A 16,244-nucleotide genomic window follows, 5' to 3' on the forward strand; every position below is an offset into this window, starting at 1 on the left:
GATATCTTTACTAATAAAGAAATTATTTTATATTTATTCCTAAGGAAATGGTAAGTTAGCATTTCTAAGGAAATTTTTCCTCCCCTTTATAATAGCTGCTGCTATTAAAACTATTTAAATGGATTCTTCTTGTTCTGAACTTAAAGACACTTTGGTCAAGACTGACACAGAATCAAGATCACTACTGCAGTAATCCAGCATTAAGGAAAAATGAAGGAAAAGCCAGTAGACTAAGAATCACTAAGAGGAAGAGGTATGCATTCTAAATCATTCAGTTTAACCAAGTTTAAAAGCTTACCTAATAGCACAAACAATGTTATTAAAACAGATTAACTTTTCCTTCAAGGTCAACTACAGCTTCATTACAGGGAAAGGAGTTGGGGGGGTGGTGGAGAGAATATCACCTCAAGCTCCCAACAGAAACCTTTCTTCGAAGGAAGATTTAAGACCATTGCACACCTTTTACAGCACAGTATTTACTTAAACTTTGCAAAGTGGTAAATGGGACACTTACAACCTTTGCTAAACTACCCTAAAAATAATTGTTTGTCAAGCATTTTGAGGGCAGAGCTTCCACAATTATATCCAGGCTGTGATATGCAGACTCAAATATTGGAACTTCTGATTTTGGCAGTTTGGAGACCTGCAGGGTCATGGTTGTGCTATATCCAAGCAAAGGGCACAAATAACTCTTTCAGGCACTTCTGAAAGAGTAGTGGAGTTATGCTGGCCTCCCAAGCTGCAAAACAAACACAAAAGGGTTGGAGAAGGGAAAGGTCTGGTTTGATTTGGGTCTACACGCTGCTTGCTCAGGGCTTTCTATGGTCTTAAACCCCAAAATCCCACAACCCCAAAGCTACACACCAAGGACCAGAAGCTGCACACTGATGGTGGGTGCTCATCCTATTTGGGAGGGATGAAGCAAGTACAACTCATTGGATGAGATCTGTGGCTTGTTTTCAGAGAGAAAGAGACGAGTGTTTTTCTAAAGAAGCATTAGAAGAATTGAACCTTGGGCAAAGGCATTTTGTTTGACCCTGGCGTTCAGATCCTATTCTCTTTTTTTTTTGCTACTGTAAAATGAAAAAGTATGTATTAAAAAAGCATACAAAAGTATGCATCATGGCTGTGATACTAACAGCAAGGAAGACTTAAGTTCTTCATTGCAATGTTTTGGCTTTACCAAAGGGCACACTGCACAGCAAATTAGCCTAAGCTGATCTACAATTAGAAACGCATAGAATTGCTTTCACATGCTTGTGCTTCTTGTTTTGTTTGTTTTGGGTTTTTTTGGGGGGGCTTCATCTATTTCCCATATGATCAGAATTCACAAGGCATCATTTGTGTTGGGAAGAACGCTAACAATTAGCTTATTTATACTTTGTTCACATTTCTTCAACTGAAAATTACTGATGTTAGAACAATATTTACAAACTAATCTGTATTCACATTTTACACTTTAAAGGCAATGGTAATTTTCCAGGAATGCAGAATTCTCTCTATCATTTTCTTCTGAGGAAATCCAACAATAAACAAGTAACTCTCAGCTTCTGATTACACTCCAACGCAGTTGTAAGTCTCAAAAGGCAGGGGGAAGGAGAGAACCCTCAGTCAGCAGCCAACATCCCACATCAGGACAGTCTTACACGGCTAAAGAAGCTCCCATAGTCCTGTTGCTCAACACTAAAAACACAACCAGCCACCTGCCTTGATTTAGAATTTGACCAAATAGTCACCGACATGGGCAATATTATGCCACGCAGCTTGTGCAGACGCATGGCGAGTGCTGCAGCATGGACAACGACACACATCATTCAGAAATGCTCCCTACTGAGGTTCAGCAGCAATAAATAATGACTGACGAATAACGCTGCTGCATGGCTTGGCAAAGCACAGTCTCTGGACAGACAGGCAGCGTAACCACCACGCCGTGTACAGGACCAAGATCTTCATTTTTAGCTTTGCTCAAGTCCTGAGTTTTGGGGTGGGTATTTTTCCCCTTTTCAAATCATTGCCATGGTTCTCAAATTGAAAGTTTGAGGTTATAAACTATTATTTTAGTCTTTTCTTGCAAACCTAGACCAGTTTAGATCACTGAGGGCTTATGAAGTGGACACCTTCCTTGAAGTTGCAAAATTGACCAACTGAAAGCAACACAGCACAGAGGCAAAGGCATAAAGGCATCTAGGTTTTCCTTCTTCCGCTGCATTGTACGTTTATTTTGATGTCCATAATCTCTCAAAGATTGTTCTCATAAACTGTCACCTTGCTCCCTTTTACACTTGCTACTAGCAACGCCATTCTTTGTCATTCTTTAGTTAGTGCCCAGATATCCTTGCTCTTACCCTTCCCTGGCAATTTTTACATTTTCTAATATCATATTTCCAATATGCTAAAAATTTCTGCTCCTTCCCACCTTTTCTTGCTAGTGCAAACTATAGGAAACATTAAGAAATGACAGCCAGCTATGTTGCTAGTAATCTGGCCTTGGAAAACAAAGAATCTGCCCCTGTTTTGGGAAACAAGCTCTCCCATTAACCTCGCTAGAGCCAGAACAAAGCCACCTCTAAACATCGAGATTTGAAGAGAAAGGAGTCACAGCACTAAGTGTCACCTCCTGAACATAACAGGGACCCACCATTGCCCTGGTCTCTGGCTCGGGAGACCAGGAGCTCTTGCCTAGGCTGGCTTTAAAACAAGCACAAAGCCAGCTCCCACTGCTGCTCTGGGGAACTACAACCACACTGCTCTGCAGAAAGAGAAAATACAGGTTTCTGAGCAAGGCTGATCAGAATTCTACAAACCATCCCCGCTCCTGCCTGCCCACTCTGTCCCTGCCTCCTGACTTGCTCTTAGTCCCATAAGCATCCAATCACTTCCCAGTTTGCAGCAAGTTCTGCCCAGTACCCACTGAATCCCTGGGAAAAGTCTCCTTCATGTTACCCTCCAAGACGTCAGATGATCTCTTGGTCTCTTTTTAGGATTGCCTCTGGTGATCTCCTGCCCCGCACTTGTCCCCATCCCACCCCAGCAGCTACTTCCAGCCCTCCCCACTAACTGACCACAAGAAAGGGCATCTCCCTCAGCAATATCCAAGAACTTCCCCATTTTCAGGGCTCTATCCAAGACCAAATGGACTCCATTTGTATATGGACCAGATCCTCAAAAAAGTCACTGACCCCAAACTCACATGGAGTGATCAAGTAAGATAGGAACTATACAGAAGTCCCTAAACACCTCCAAGCAGGAGCTCTCATCTGGCCAGACCCTAATTTGAATCTTCTCTGACCTCTTGAACCTTTTTCCGCCTTGGCAGGAGGTCAGGATGTGGAACTGAGCAGGTCAACACGGCTCTTCTAAGAGCAAATCAACAGCTTCTCAAAGCAAACAAGGAAGAGCAAATGTTTAAAGGGTAGCCACTTCTACAGTGAATAGTAAATATAACTGTAATGGAGCAGATCAATCCAAACACAGCTGAATTTAAGGACAGAACACAATATGAACATACATGTGCTGACAGTTGTTTATTTCTTGGTGTTCTAGTTGAAAGTAGGCTCTTCTCCCATTTGGTTTCACAGCGTAATGTCACACTGTCCGTCCTTTCCGCCTATTTTTCTCTTTGCGTGTATTTGATTGTTTTGTTTTTAATAAAAGTGGAGGTGTTCTTGGCATTTCTGCTGCAACAGCAGGGCTTGAACTTAAGGTCAAACGAAAGGAACAGTGTATTCAGTTACCATGGCAACCATACCAGGCTAATATCAGGTACTAAGATACCACGACTGAAGTGATAAAATCACTACATTAGTTTAATAAACAAGTTCCATTGTCATTATTTTACTGTATGTGGCTCTTTGAAAAAAGATCAGATTTCAGAATTTTCTCTGCTTGGCCTATTATTCATTATCTAACAAAAATGACAAAACTCTTTTTTCCTCAAGAGCTTCAGAAACACAGGTATATTGAGATCTCATTGAGGCTGCTATCCGTTTTTAAAGCCGTATTCTAGGTACACCAAATTTTGCAGACCCTAAAGCAAACCCTAATTCGACATTTAATTTCCATTCTCATTTTACATTTTCATACTCTGCCTCAACCTTTTATCAAATGTATAATTACATTTTAAATATAAATCTCAATGTGTCAAACTACAAAAGCAAGAGCATGCATTAAAAATACTTTATACCAAGAGGACAAATGTGAACAGAAGCCCTTCTCGGCATGCATGCAGAAGCTGGTGCAGAGAGTTACTACTTGGGCACATCTCCCACATCCCTTTACCTGACACCCCAGTCCAAAAGCTGGTTCCTGAGCCAGCAAGATTAAATACCCGCAGAGCTTGTTGGAGCTGGCTCCAGCTACCCTTGACACAAAGGGGACAGAATCTGCCAGGCTTGGATGTGAAGTAACTAATGCCATATGGTTTGAGGCAGGCACCTTGAGAAGCCCCTGGAAGCCCAGGCAGACGCCAGCCAAGAAAAACATGTTACTGCATCTAATGCCAGAGTGAGGAAATCCCACCCAACTCTGCCTTCCCACCGACCTTCCAGGCAGCCTGGAGTAAGATGGGCAGTGAAGGTGCCAGACACACAGTTCACAGCACCACGCTGAGCTCTGTATCAGAATTGCTAGTAAGACACGGATTTAAAACATCAGTTTTGGCCAGTGGTGACAATAGTGGCTAGAGAAATAATTAACGCTGATTTCCATATTACAGGTAATGCTGCAAATGGAAATGAAGGGGGCCAAATGGCTCTGAGAATTCAAGATAACTCCAGAAAGTCAGGAAATCCAACAAGAGCCTGAGCAATTTATTTGTGAAATAATTTGAAATTACTTTGCATAGTAATAGGATTCTGGAGCTATGTTGTTAACCATGCAGAACAGCCAAGTGGATTGAGAGCTGCAGCAACAGGGGATTGAGACACATCTTTGTGCCCTTTTTAACCAGATAAAAACCAAATCACCCCAATTGACCCACCACAAATCACCAGCACAGTGTCACTTGAAAGACAGAGCTAGATCATCAGACACCAACAAAAGAGGCACTGGTTGTTTTTATCAGCCAAACCAAAGCAGCAAAACCAGCTGGAACTTCTGTAGCATGTGCTCCATTTGCTTGTGTGCCTCTCCAACGTGTTTATAGCATCACTGCAAAGAAATTCATCTTTACAGCACATAAGACCAAATTATTGGCATTTTTTCCTAAATATTGTTTACCTTTTCGTAAATATACACAGCTAATATTTACCTTCCTAATCAAGTCAGACTGACAACGAATTGCTGAGTTAAACATGCTACTGAAGCTACTCTCAAAATGCTGCTAAAACACTTCCACCAACTCAGGCATTCATCTGCTTTCCAGAACATGCCGTTTTCTATCGATTTTATGCGGTTGTGTCAGCCTGACATCAGTGAAGTAAACACTACAGTCACATATCTATACACAGCCTTGAGTACTGTAAGGATTATAGCTGAAACTGCCAGTTTCTCCTAAAAGAATCTCAGGGCAGAAGGACAAGCTGACCTGACCGGTGAGTTGTTTGAATAGGTTTTGCAGTGAGGGCACAGCTAATCCTTGGCTGACACTCCAGCCTGGAGAGTTTTATGGGGTTTTTTTTTATCCGTGATTAATGGACTTGACATCCATGTTCCCACAGCTTCTGCTAAACATGCAGTTCAGACCTTATTGTTAAATACCACCGAGATCACAGAAAACTAAACTCTTATGACAGTGGAATGACTGTGCCAGAGGGCAGACTTTCCTGAGACAAGTATTGGATTACACCAGAAATGTAACACAGGATAATAGGGCACTACACAAAGGTTCATGGTCTTGGGCCACTGAATAACTTGCACCCTTAAAACTAGACTGACCTTTCTGAGTAGAAAATAATTGTGTGAGGCGAGATCTGATAAGATAACACATTACCCAAAATTATACTGGGAGATCACACACACATATCATAGAATGGCTTTGGGTTGGAAAGGACCTTAAGATCATCTAGTTCCAACCCTCTGCCATGAAAGGACATATGATGTGTTTACCCCATTTAAGTCAGAGGCACATGCAATGAACTCGACCTTTCATTTTGTATTTACTCACTAATCAAAACGTGAAAGCAATTTGGCTGAAGCACTGATGGAGATCTCTCTCCCGCAGAACCTGCACGTTCAGGTGTGAGCCAAGACACAAGGTTTGGAAATACATTTTAAATCCTTAAAAAAATCCTTAAAAGCAGATGTTTGGACCCAAATAACCACATGTTCAGAGGCAAAAAGGAAAACAATCTCCAGACAGATTCATTTCAGCTTTCTGTGCTACTCACACACAGAATGTTCTGCCTACTCCATATAGCTGCTTTCTAGCCTCAGCTTCTATAAAAAGTGTCGATGAGCATTTCCTAATTCCTGGTTCTCTGTATATTTTGCACAGAAGCCAATAGCAGAAAAGCACCCAAAACCCTTCAGACACGTCAGTCTGAAATAGAAGAGCAACGTCAGTTCATAAGGGACGTTGTTTAAACAGTTAGCTCTGTCTGAACTCTCCTTGTTTTAGACTGAGAAGTATTTTAAACCTTAATTACTGCAGTCTGCAAGACTGTGACAGATCTATCTTTTTCTTAGGGGCATCTTGCCAGGATGAAGCAGGAATTCTTTTAAGATGACCATACTTAATTAGTGCTTTAGCTAACTTTATGGTGCTTGTATGATTCAATAGACTACTTCTGGCCCTGGCAAGTACATCTGTCTGCTGCAGTTTGGGGGCTTCTAGGGTCAAAGCTATTTTGCCTGTGTTGTCACAATTTGTCATTATGACTATGTATCCCTATAGACTTTGATTTCTAAATGTAAAGTACAAAGAATAGGAAACTGAGATTTCCAAACTGGACAAAAACCCCAACTTACTCTGAATATTCCTTACCATATCAATATTCACTGCTTCATTATGTTATTAGAGAATTCAGATATGTATTTACAGCAACAGCTCCATATGGGAAGAGAAATAATGGAGACAGAAGAGCTGAACTCAGTGAGGGTAAAACCAAATGCGTCGCCCATTTTGACACCAACCCTAAGCCAGTATTTCATCTAGATCTGCTATCCAATACTGGTCTGTTGCATGCTGCTTCTGCTGAGAGAAAACCTCAGGCCTGCGTTTCATTGCTGCAGCTGGTTGCCCTGCTTTCTGGGCACTGAAGGCATCAGACAGAGCTTGTTTCTTTTCTTTGCTTGTCATTCCAAGCCTCTTCCAAGCCAGCTTTCTATCTCTCTCGCTCTTTTGCTAGGCAGAATTTTTAGATGTCAAATGACACAGGTGTAAATACATATTTTTTTCATAGCCTTTTCATTGTCAGGACAGTTTCGCATCTCCTATCCAAATTTAATTTCTTCCCACCCAAACATCAATTCCCACCATCTCTCCCTTTGCTCGAGACCTCTCTGGCAATTCTGTAACGTTCATAGCTCTTGAGATATACCCATTTTTTCAGTGAAATGTGCTCTGTGTAACCTTCTATTTCATTCTGTCATAATGGTCAACTTACTGTAGGAGGCTGTAGCCTCAGGTCCTGGGGACAGTCACCCACTCTCTTGCCCTATTCATCCCCACAGTGCATCCTTTCCCACAAAGCTTGAGCTTAGCCCCTACAGCCTGTACTTCTCACCCATTCCCTCCCCAGCAAGCACATTCCCCTGAGCTATTGCTGCTCTGTGTTGCTTCAGAAGCACAAGTCTCAGCCCTTACCTGGATTACACTATCCTGGATTTCAGTTCTTCCTCTCACCATTTCCACCTGCTTAGATAACTTCCTGCCAAACAAATCTGACTGTCACTTGTGGAAGTCACTGAAGACTCAAGGACTGTCCCTCAGCTGAATTTATATCATGGGTTTCATTGCCAGTGAAATATGAACCAACAAGCTCATCCTTTTACTGTCACTCTTTAGGCTCCTTAAAATCTCAGAGACCTGATGTGGCAATGGGCACGCCCTCCTTGCTAGCAGCAGTATTTGGTACCCACCAAAGCCTCTGCATGGATAAAAGGAATTGTAATAATTCAAAGTGAAAAGGATGATATTATGGGTCATTCTGGCCATACCTTGGCCACAGGATGCGTTTCCCAACAAGACAGTAAGCACAGATTAGTATGCTGGAGCTGAGTGATAGTTTGTACCAGAAGAGTAAGAGCCAGTCAAGCTGCACAGTGAACAGAATACCAAAGTTTATCACAACCCTTAGATAAACAGGACCTTTGTGCCTTATGCAAAAGGATAGAGGCAGAGGGGATGCTGCCAGGGCTGACTTTTCAGGCTATTTCCTCCTTCCAGTTCTTGTCTAGACCTGAATTTCCTCAGAGCTCCCCTGTTCCAGGCTGTACGGCCCTTAAGCTGTGGTAACTGCAGCGGAGACCAGGTCACAACACAAAGCTGTCAACAAAGCTTTTACAGCCTCATCCGTGTGCCAAGAGAGGGCACAGACAACAGCCCTTCAAAGGGGGAGCAGCCATAGATGCTACTAAGAAGTGGTGTAAATTATTTACTATTCACTTGTATTTATGCTTGCCCTTCCTTCTCCACTCCCTAATCTAACAGCTCCTCTGCCTGTTTGATCCCAGGGGTCAGTTTTCAGGAAGGAAGAGCAGCTGCCCATCAACATACCCTCAGTGCTCCCAGAAAGCAAGCTTTGCAGTACTTACCATGAGTTCCTGCGGACAAGAGCACCCTGTGCTCTGTGAAGATCGTGTAAGAAGCCAAGCAGCATCAGTGTTGTGCCCATGACGAAGTGCCAGCTCTGTTTCGTGACACTGGCTCAATGTCTTTTTGTCTCCTTTTTCTCTTCTTCTCTTTCTGCTACTGCCTTGGTCTTTGATATCATGGTGAAATGAGCATGTTTCTGTAAAAATAGAAGTAAACTTATTTAAAATGAAGAATGACTTCATCTGCCTGCCTCTAAGCAGAGAGGGTACGTTGTTCATGACACCAAGCCAGGCAGCAGTGCCCTTCTTTTAGGGACCAAGTTATGGCTAATGGCACACACAGCATTCAACGTGTAGCATTTCAATTTTTTACTCCAGTTTGCTATGTTAAGCAAGTATTTTTGCATATTTTAAACTTGGTTTTGGTGAAGAGAAAGAATCCCGTAAGATACCTGACTACATCTTTTACAACAGACCAGGTCTGTAACCTCTGTAGCCCACATATTCTTGAGCAGGGGACTGTTCCAGCTACTGAAGCAGCACAGTCAGGATGCAAGAATAATGTTGTATTGAAAACACAGGAGAAGCCACGGATCAGCTGGAAAAAGAGCCTTATTTTAGCACTAGCTATCACCTCTTGGACCACACCTGGGCTGCAAACCGCTCCTCCCAGTGCTGTACCACAGCACTGCCTCTTGCCTGCTATGGGCAGCAGGGAGAAAACCCCTTGCTGGCTTGGCCACCAGCCGATGCAATCCCTCAGCTGCATCTCCTGCACTGCTCCAGCACTGAGTGAGCCTGACAGGGGAGATGACTGATTAAAGTGACAGACAGGGTTTCAGTCGAGAGAGGAGCTTGTTTTAGCACAGGCCTGTCTACTTCCGTAAATCTCTGCTTTTATCAGCTCTGTGCAACTGACTCATTTAGACCCCATCGGTGGCAGTCCATCTCCTCGCAGCCCCTTGTCATTGACAGCCCTCAGGTACCTAAGCATGCCAGGCTTGATACAAGTCAAACCCTGCTGCGAACACAGATTAACCTGCAAAATCATGCAGTGCTCCTTTTAAGTGTATTCTAGCCAGGCACAAGAAAACTACAGACTCCATCAGACTCGGTAAACTTTCTTCAGCTTCTCCATGTCCTGCATCTCATCTGCATTCGCTCTAGAGGTGGAATAAAAATAACCAGCGACACAGGCAGCTTGGCTACTGCACAGGAGCCACAGGAGTAAAAAGGTTTCTAAACAGTCTTCGTATAACTGAGTAGTTTGTCAGAAAACACTGGAATGACGTTCAAAAATCTGCATAGCCATGTAGAAAATAAAATATTCATAGATTTAATATTAAAATATTTTATTAAATTAATATTAATTCACCATTAAATTTTAAAGAGCTTCATATTTCATAAGAAAATCACAGTGAAACTACCAACAGGGATTTAAGGCATGAAACCAATTATACGAGACCGTTAAGCAATGCCTCGAAAAGCAACCTGAAAAGTTTTCCCTGATAAAGATGAATTAAGTGAATTCTGTTTACAAACAGCACTGTTTGTAAAAGTTCTCACTGGAAAGGACATTTGCCCTCACTCATAAATGTTTGATGTATCTTACTAGAACATTAACACGCTAGTCTTCTTCAGTGTACACATTTAGCCTCTTTTCTCTTTGTTCCCTTTGTATATATACTTTGTGAAATCCAACCTGTTCATTAAGTTTGGGTTAGATTTCCTTTTGCCAAAGAAAAAACAACAATAAAATACATCAACAAAGGAGAGGAAACCCCCTGAATTCTTTCTGTGATTATTGGATAAAGCTCTCAGAGAAGCAGACTTACAGACTGCTGAAGACAAAAGCTTTGATTGCACTCAATTATCTTCTGACAAAGCAATGGGGAGAACAGCAGAGGTTTTTACAAGTGGGTCTATTCAATTCTTGCTACTACTGCTAAGACAAAAAGTTAACTTCTCCTTGAGGACCCAATTTTCCTCTCCATAAGTACACCTGTATCTCTTCTATCACTGGTATTTTTGAAGAGTTTACTTGGATAACACCAGATTCATAAGCAACAGATTTTGTTCAGTTATTCCATCTCTTTTATATGTTCCTGTAAGATGCTGCTCTCTTTTGTCCTTTCTCAAGTATTCTTAGTGCCCCACAAACCATAGTTAGAACACTATGGTCAGTTCATTTCAGATGTGAACTCCCAGTCTATAAAGTTACAATGCAGAATATCCTTCACTGTACTACAGCATACCCAGACTTAAATTATTTTCCCAATAACGTTAAAATCTTGTTTGTATAAAAACAATACTGGCCTAAAATGGTGCATGGGGGTTCCTAATTAGATAAAGCCATTGTTTAGAGCCAGACAGTGCCCGTTTACAGTTCAATAAACAACTTGTCACAGTTGCTTGGTCAGAGCAGACCTGGATGTCAATGGAAACAGTTAGCACAGAGATAGTGAAATAAATTGGTCTCCTGGGTAAATAAATTGAGCAGCAACGTGAATATGCCTCATCAGGAAAGACTGTAATTTATAAAGGCTTTGTAAATAGTGTTTTATATACGCTGACATTTAAGGAAATGCTGTACCTTCTCTTATGGTTTTAAAAAGAAAAGTTTAACAATGGTCTTTGGTCTGTAAGTTCTATACATATTAGTGTGGGCAATACAAAACAATGCTAGCATTTGCAAAAAATAGTATTTTTGTCAATAAGTACAAATAACTATCCCAGATTATGGTGTGCTTACAGTTCCCATGTTAGTTTTGCTATTTGGAGTACCCAAGAGAAGCAGGCAGAAGCACACCTACTGCCGACATGCTTCTACCCAAGAAGCAACCTAATTTCCCAGCTCTACCAGCACCACCAGTCCACCTGTACCAGTGAAACCTAGAGCATGTGCACACAACCAACCCTATGGAAATAGAACTTTTGAGTGTAGTACTACTTTAAATGTTTCAATTTATTTAAAATTTTGCTTGTGAATAATCTCAAGAAAGCCATTAGTCTTGTGCAAGACCACATACGTGTATGTAGCCAGTGCTTCTTGCTTTTAACTTGACTGGACCTAGCTAAATGGCTAAGAACACAAACAGTGCTGAACAGTCTGCAAACTACAAGCGGTTCAAAGGAAGTTTCAGGCTTGATGAATATCTACTGTCTTTAAAGAAAAAGGTAATTAAAAACCTGAACTGAAAGGAATTTGTGTGTGCACATATATAGATATACACATACACACATACAAAAACTGCAGCTGCTCAAAACCACCCAAATCCAAGTACAAAGGTTCCTATTAATACTGCATTCATTTGCAAAAAACACCCTTATTTCTGGCCTGTGTCTAGACTGATGAAAAACTGATGGATTGCATTTTCTGGAACACTTCCCAAACCAAAGGACATCAACAATGTTGTTATTTTCATGGAAATAGTTTGCTTAGCCCTGAATTATATTTTCATTTTAGCACATTAATCCATGTGCATCTATAATAAGAGGGGGTGGGCGGGTGGAGAACAATGACATTAGTAAAATTATACGTAATTCTGGAAAGAATTAGAGAAATACAGTCTGTCTTGTTATTTCCTTTATTGTTCATAATACGTCTCCCTTTGACATGTCTAAAAAGGAAGGAAAAAATATCTATTAGGTTTCAAGTCCAAAGCAATTCATCATGTGAAAACTACTGAACTATTTTAAAAGTTACCTCTTCAAAATGCACAATATGTTTGTTCCTAAAATATAATTTTATTTCAATGCTATTTATAAATTACTTCTTGAACCAAAAGGCTTTTTACTATCAACTGCCGGTGTAGATTCCAATGTTTCTGAACTCAGTATGCATTACTAAGCCACTGCAGTATTTTTTAGATCTTTCCAATAGAAAGGTAAACCACTCCCTTTTGTCTGACTACAATACTTCTAGTCACCAGCCCAGAGAAACAATGAGTTAATTTACTCCTGTTTCTTCAGAGTTAAGTCTAGCATTCGCAACTTCTCCCCCCCAAAAACTGGACTTTTATTCTAATTCAGCTCCTTCTGTGGTCAAATATCTAGGTCATTTTACTTGAGAACAGCTAGTTCTATTTTTCTTTCCAAAGTGAATCTCAAAAACCAAGTCAGGTCCAACTAATTACAAGTAGGCTTATTAGAACAGAATAGATATGGGTAATTTCAATGGAAACCTCTGCAGGAAGTGAAGAACTGCACATTGGAATACAAGCGACAAGATCATTACAAGCTCCCTGTGCCTCCCTTAGCATCTCAGTACCGTTCTTTTTCAATTTCTGTGTCCTTTTTAAATTCAAAGACAAATGTCATAGTTTCAGTTCCTCTCTGTCCCTACTATGTTACAAAATTAATTCTTCACTGTATCTGAAGGTTGGCTTTAATGACCCTGACACATAGTGCCCAAGACAACTTTGATCTGTATTTCTTCACAGCCCTTGATCTGACACAATCACTTCAGGGCAACATGACCTTACCTGCTCAGAGGCATATTCCTATTAAATTGTTGCTCCTTTTTTTCCCCCATGTAAATACCTAATAAATTATCTTTACATAAATCCCTTCGATGATTTCTCTAGCTGTCATCCCCCTTCATAGTCCTGGTAGACAAAAGTAGAAATTCCCTATGCAGAAATTACATAAAGTTTGAAAATTCAGGACAAAATGACAAGTCATTTTTCCAGAAATAGCCACTTTGCTCCTTTCCCCCAGCCCTCAAATAAACACAACTCATCAGCACGGTGCTGTCTGTATTCAACGAAAGAAAACTCCCTCCAGGAAGGGGCCAAGCTACAGTTCAGATAACAGAGGAAAAGGAAAGAGCTCAAAGTCCATAGTGGGGGGAATTTGTGAGCATGCAGCCTCTTCTGAAGAGGTGGTCATCTACTTAAGTGCAAAACCAAGACTTTGGCTTTGAGAACCTGCCATGAAGTAACTGGGAACTCATTCCCAGTTGTAAGTTCTTTCCTCTGGGACATAAGTAATGGCATGCCACCAAAAGAAACCCCTACTTTTTTCCAAATGAATACCATCCGTGTTGTTTTCCTTCAATCGTTCCACCCTCTCTAGCTTAGGAAATACAAAAAAAACAAAAAAAAAAAGGAGACTTCTCTCTTTAGTATTCCCTGAAAGACCCATCTTTCTCACAGTTGAAAACTATTTTAACCTGAAATTACATTATTAGCATTACTATACAACTGAAATAATATGCAAAATGTAAGAAAAGGCAGCACTGTAACGCAGGAGTATTGAAAGTCCTAAAACATGGCACTGACCATGTTAACCTGGAATCTCCTCCCCCTACTGAAAGCATGCCTTCGTGTTGCCTTAACATAGCTTTATTTTAACATAGCAAATAAAGGAAAACTCTTTCTTCTTCATTCAGGCTGTTTTTCCTTCAGGTAGATGAACACTGAAATGGAGGGAAATTGTCAATATCATACGCTGCCTGAATGAAGTCGCTATGCCTCTTATCGCAGAGCAGAACGAAGAAACACATCAATAAATAAAGATGTATTATTCTAGACTGTCATTTTGGTTATTAGGCTAATGTATTCCAGGAGCAAGGGAGGAAGAATAGAGTGCTCTTCCAGTAAGCACGTGGTCGTGCAGGTATTAACTGAATGGAAATACTGCAGCAGAGCTCCAATTTGCAGGAGCCTGCAGCAAGGTTGCATTCACAATAAGGTCAGTGAAAAATGGCAAATACATTAGCAAGTAAGCTACTCCCGTAAGTGTATAACACTTTTCGCATCAATATTTTGTGGCAATTTAAGCTGCAATGGTTTTATTATTTTATAAATCTAGGTTAGCATGTGTATAATGACACGTCATGTCATGCGCCGTGTCAATCTGAAATGCCAGTTTTGAATTCAACCAGGCATGTTATTAAAATGGAAAGTTCTGACTGACATTTCCAAGGAACATTAGTTCTTCCAGAAGTAACTCAGACCTCAAAGTAACCCATAAATAGAGTGAAGTATGCCCACTTCAGTGTCCAGCAGTCCTCCTACACAGAGTATGAAGCAGCAAGTCATTTTCAGTAGACCAAGGATTAAGTCCAATACCATTCTGTCCTTTACAACATAGTAGTACACAGCACCCATAAAGGTATTGACCATCACCAATGGAAAGGTCCAGCAATACTTCTGGCTGTGAAGCACATAGCAGCCACTGACAGATTCACCAAGCTGGCCTACATAGCATGAAGTTTTGAAACATGTGGAAGAATAACCTGTAAATGATCATTTTACTGCTATTTTTCACCTGATTCGTAAGCTAGTGCTTGAACCTTGGTCTTACTGAATTCAACCAGACTTGTGTCACCAACTTAAAATGACTGAATATTTCCCACTGCAGAGACCTTGCACGAAACTGTATTCAATACAAATATTCTTAGCTATAAAAACTATGCATTATAGCATCCACTAGTCAGTATATAACACAACAAATCATGCTTCACTTGATTTCCTGTCATTAAAAAGAAGGATAGACACTTCTTTGAATAGCTGGATCCTTTAATGCAGTGAGGCAGCATTCCCTACCATACTGAACAAGCACTGCCTGGCTACAGGAATTGAAAACAGACCATTACCTCCTGCAACCATGACAATTGCAAAGTTGAGAATGAGAGGTAAAAGCAAGTGGAAGTGGTTAAAGGGCTGACAAGGCCTGGCTGGGCTCCACCAAGCTCCTAAGGACTAATTCTGAGCCAACTCAAGGCTTTTAAGAGGTCAGCGGGTAGTCAGGTGTGACTACAGCTGAAAGGAGTTTGGGAGACCTTAGAGGTTATGAGTGGGGAAGGGATGACAGGTAATAGGTTTTCAGGCAGGATGGGAGCTAAAAGAGTTCCAAAGACCATGATTGAGGCTCTTGTTCTAGGTCTCCTCTTAAGCAATGAATTCAATGAAAATATTTCTTAAATTTGTTTTTATCAAATATTTTTAGCTAGCTCTTGTCTAAAGCCATCACCAGATGTCTCCAGTTCCCTCTCTGGGCATTTATAAGCATACAAAAGCAAGATCTTATTGCATGATCACAAATACTTCTCTTCCCTATGCATACCTTTCCCAAAGGCAAACAGGCTTGAAATCCAGCCATCACCTGCACACTTCTTGAAGAGTTAAAGAGACATTTACGTAACAAAGCATTGACATGAGTACTTGAACCAACCCATTAAGAACTGACAAAAAAAGGCAGTGGTTGGTAATGCTACTGTCCACTTTAAGCAACTAATATTAGATGCAGCAGAGTGCTCCATCAGTTTCAGCTTTTAGGTAGAATTTAGGGCAATGCTCGGTAGAAGGTGCAAAATACATGTCTGAAGTTTACAGGAAACATGACTATTCCTAGCTGTGACAAGGAGAAAAATTAATACCCTCATTTAACAGTCAGAGTTGAAAAGTAGTATTTTTGGTGGTGCATCTCTGGCTTTGTATCCAGAACAAGTGGCAAGAGAACCGGGAGGTGGTGTGCACCAGAGCACAGATGTCCTTAATCAAAGGGGAAAGTAACCAGCTGCTCACACCTCAAAGTGCTTTCCA

General features: G+C 40.9%; 1 long non-coding RNA gene across 5 annotated transcripts in view; it reads right to left on the reverse strand.

Moving 5' to 3' along the window:
* LOC115612052 overlaps positions 1-16,244 on the reverse strand; it is a 108,065-nt gene that overhangs the window by 43,063 nt on the left and 48,758 nt on the right. For all 5 annotated transcript variants that reach the window (XR_003992863.1, XR_003992865.1, XR_003992862.1 and 2 more), the window contains one exon: positions 8,695-8,891. This is a non-coding gene — a long non-coding RNA (uncharacterized LOC115612052). The remainder of the gene's footprint in view (positions 1-8,694; positions 8,892-16,244) is intronic.

This window comes from Strigops habroptila, chromosome 8 (genome assembly GCF_004027225.2).
Source record: "Strigops habroptila isolate Jane chromosome 8, bStrHab1.2.pri, whole genome shotgun sequence".
Classification (NCBI taxonomy): domain Eukaryota; kingdom Metazoa; phylum Chordata; class Aves; order Psittaciformes; family Psittacidae; genus Strigops; species Strigops habroptila.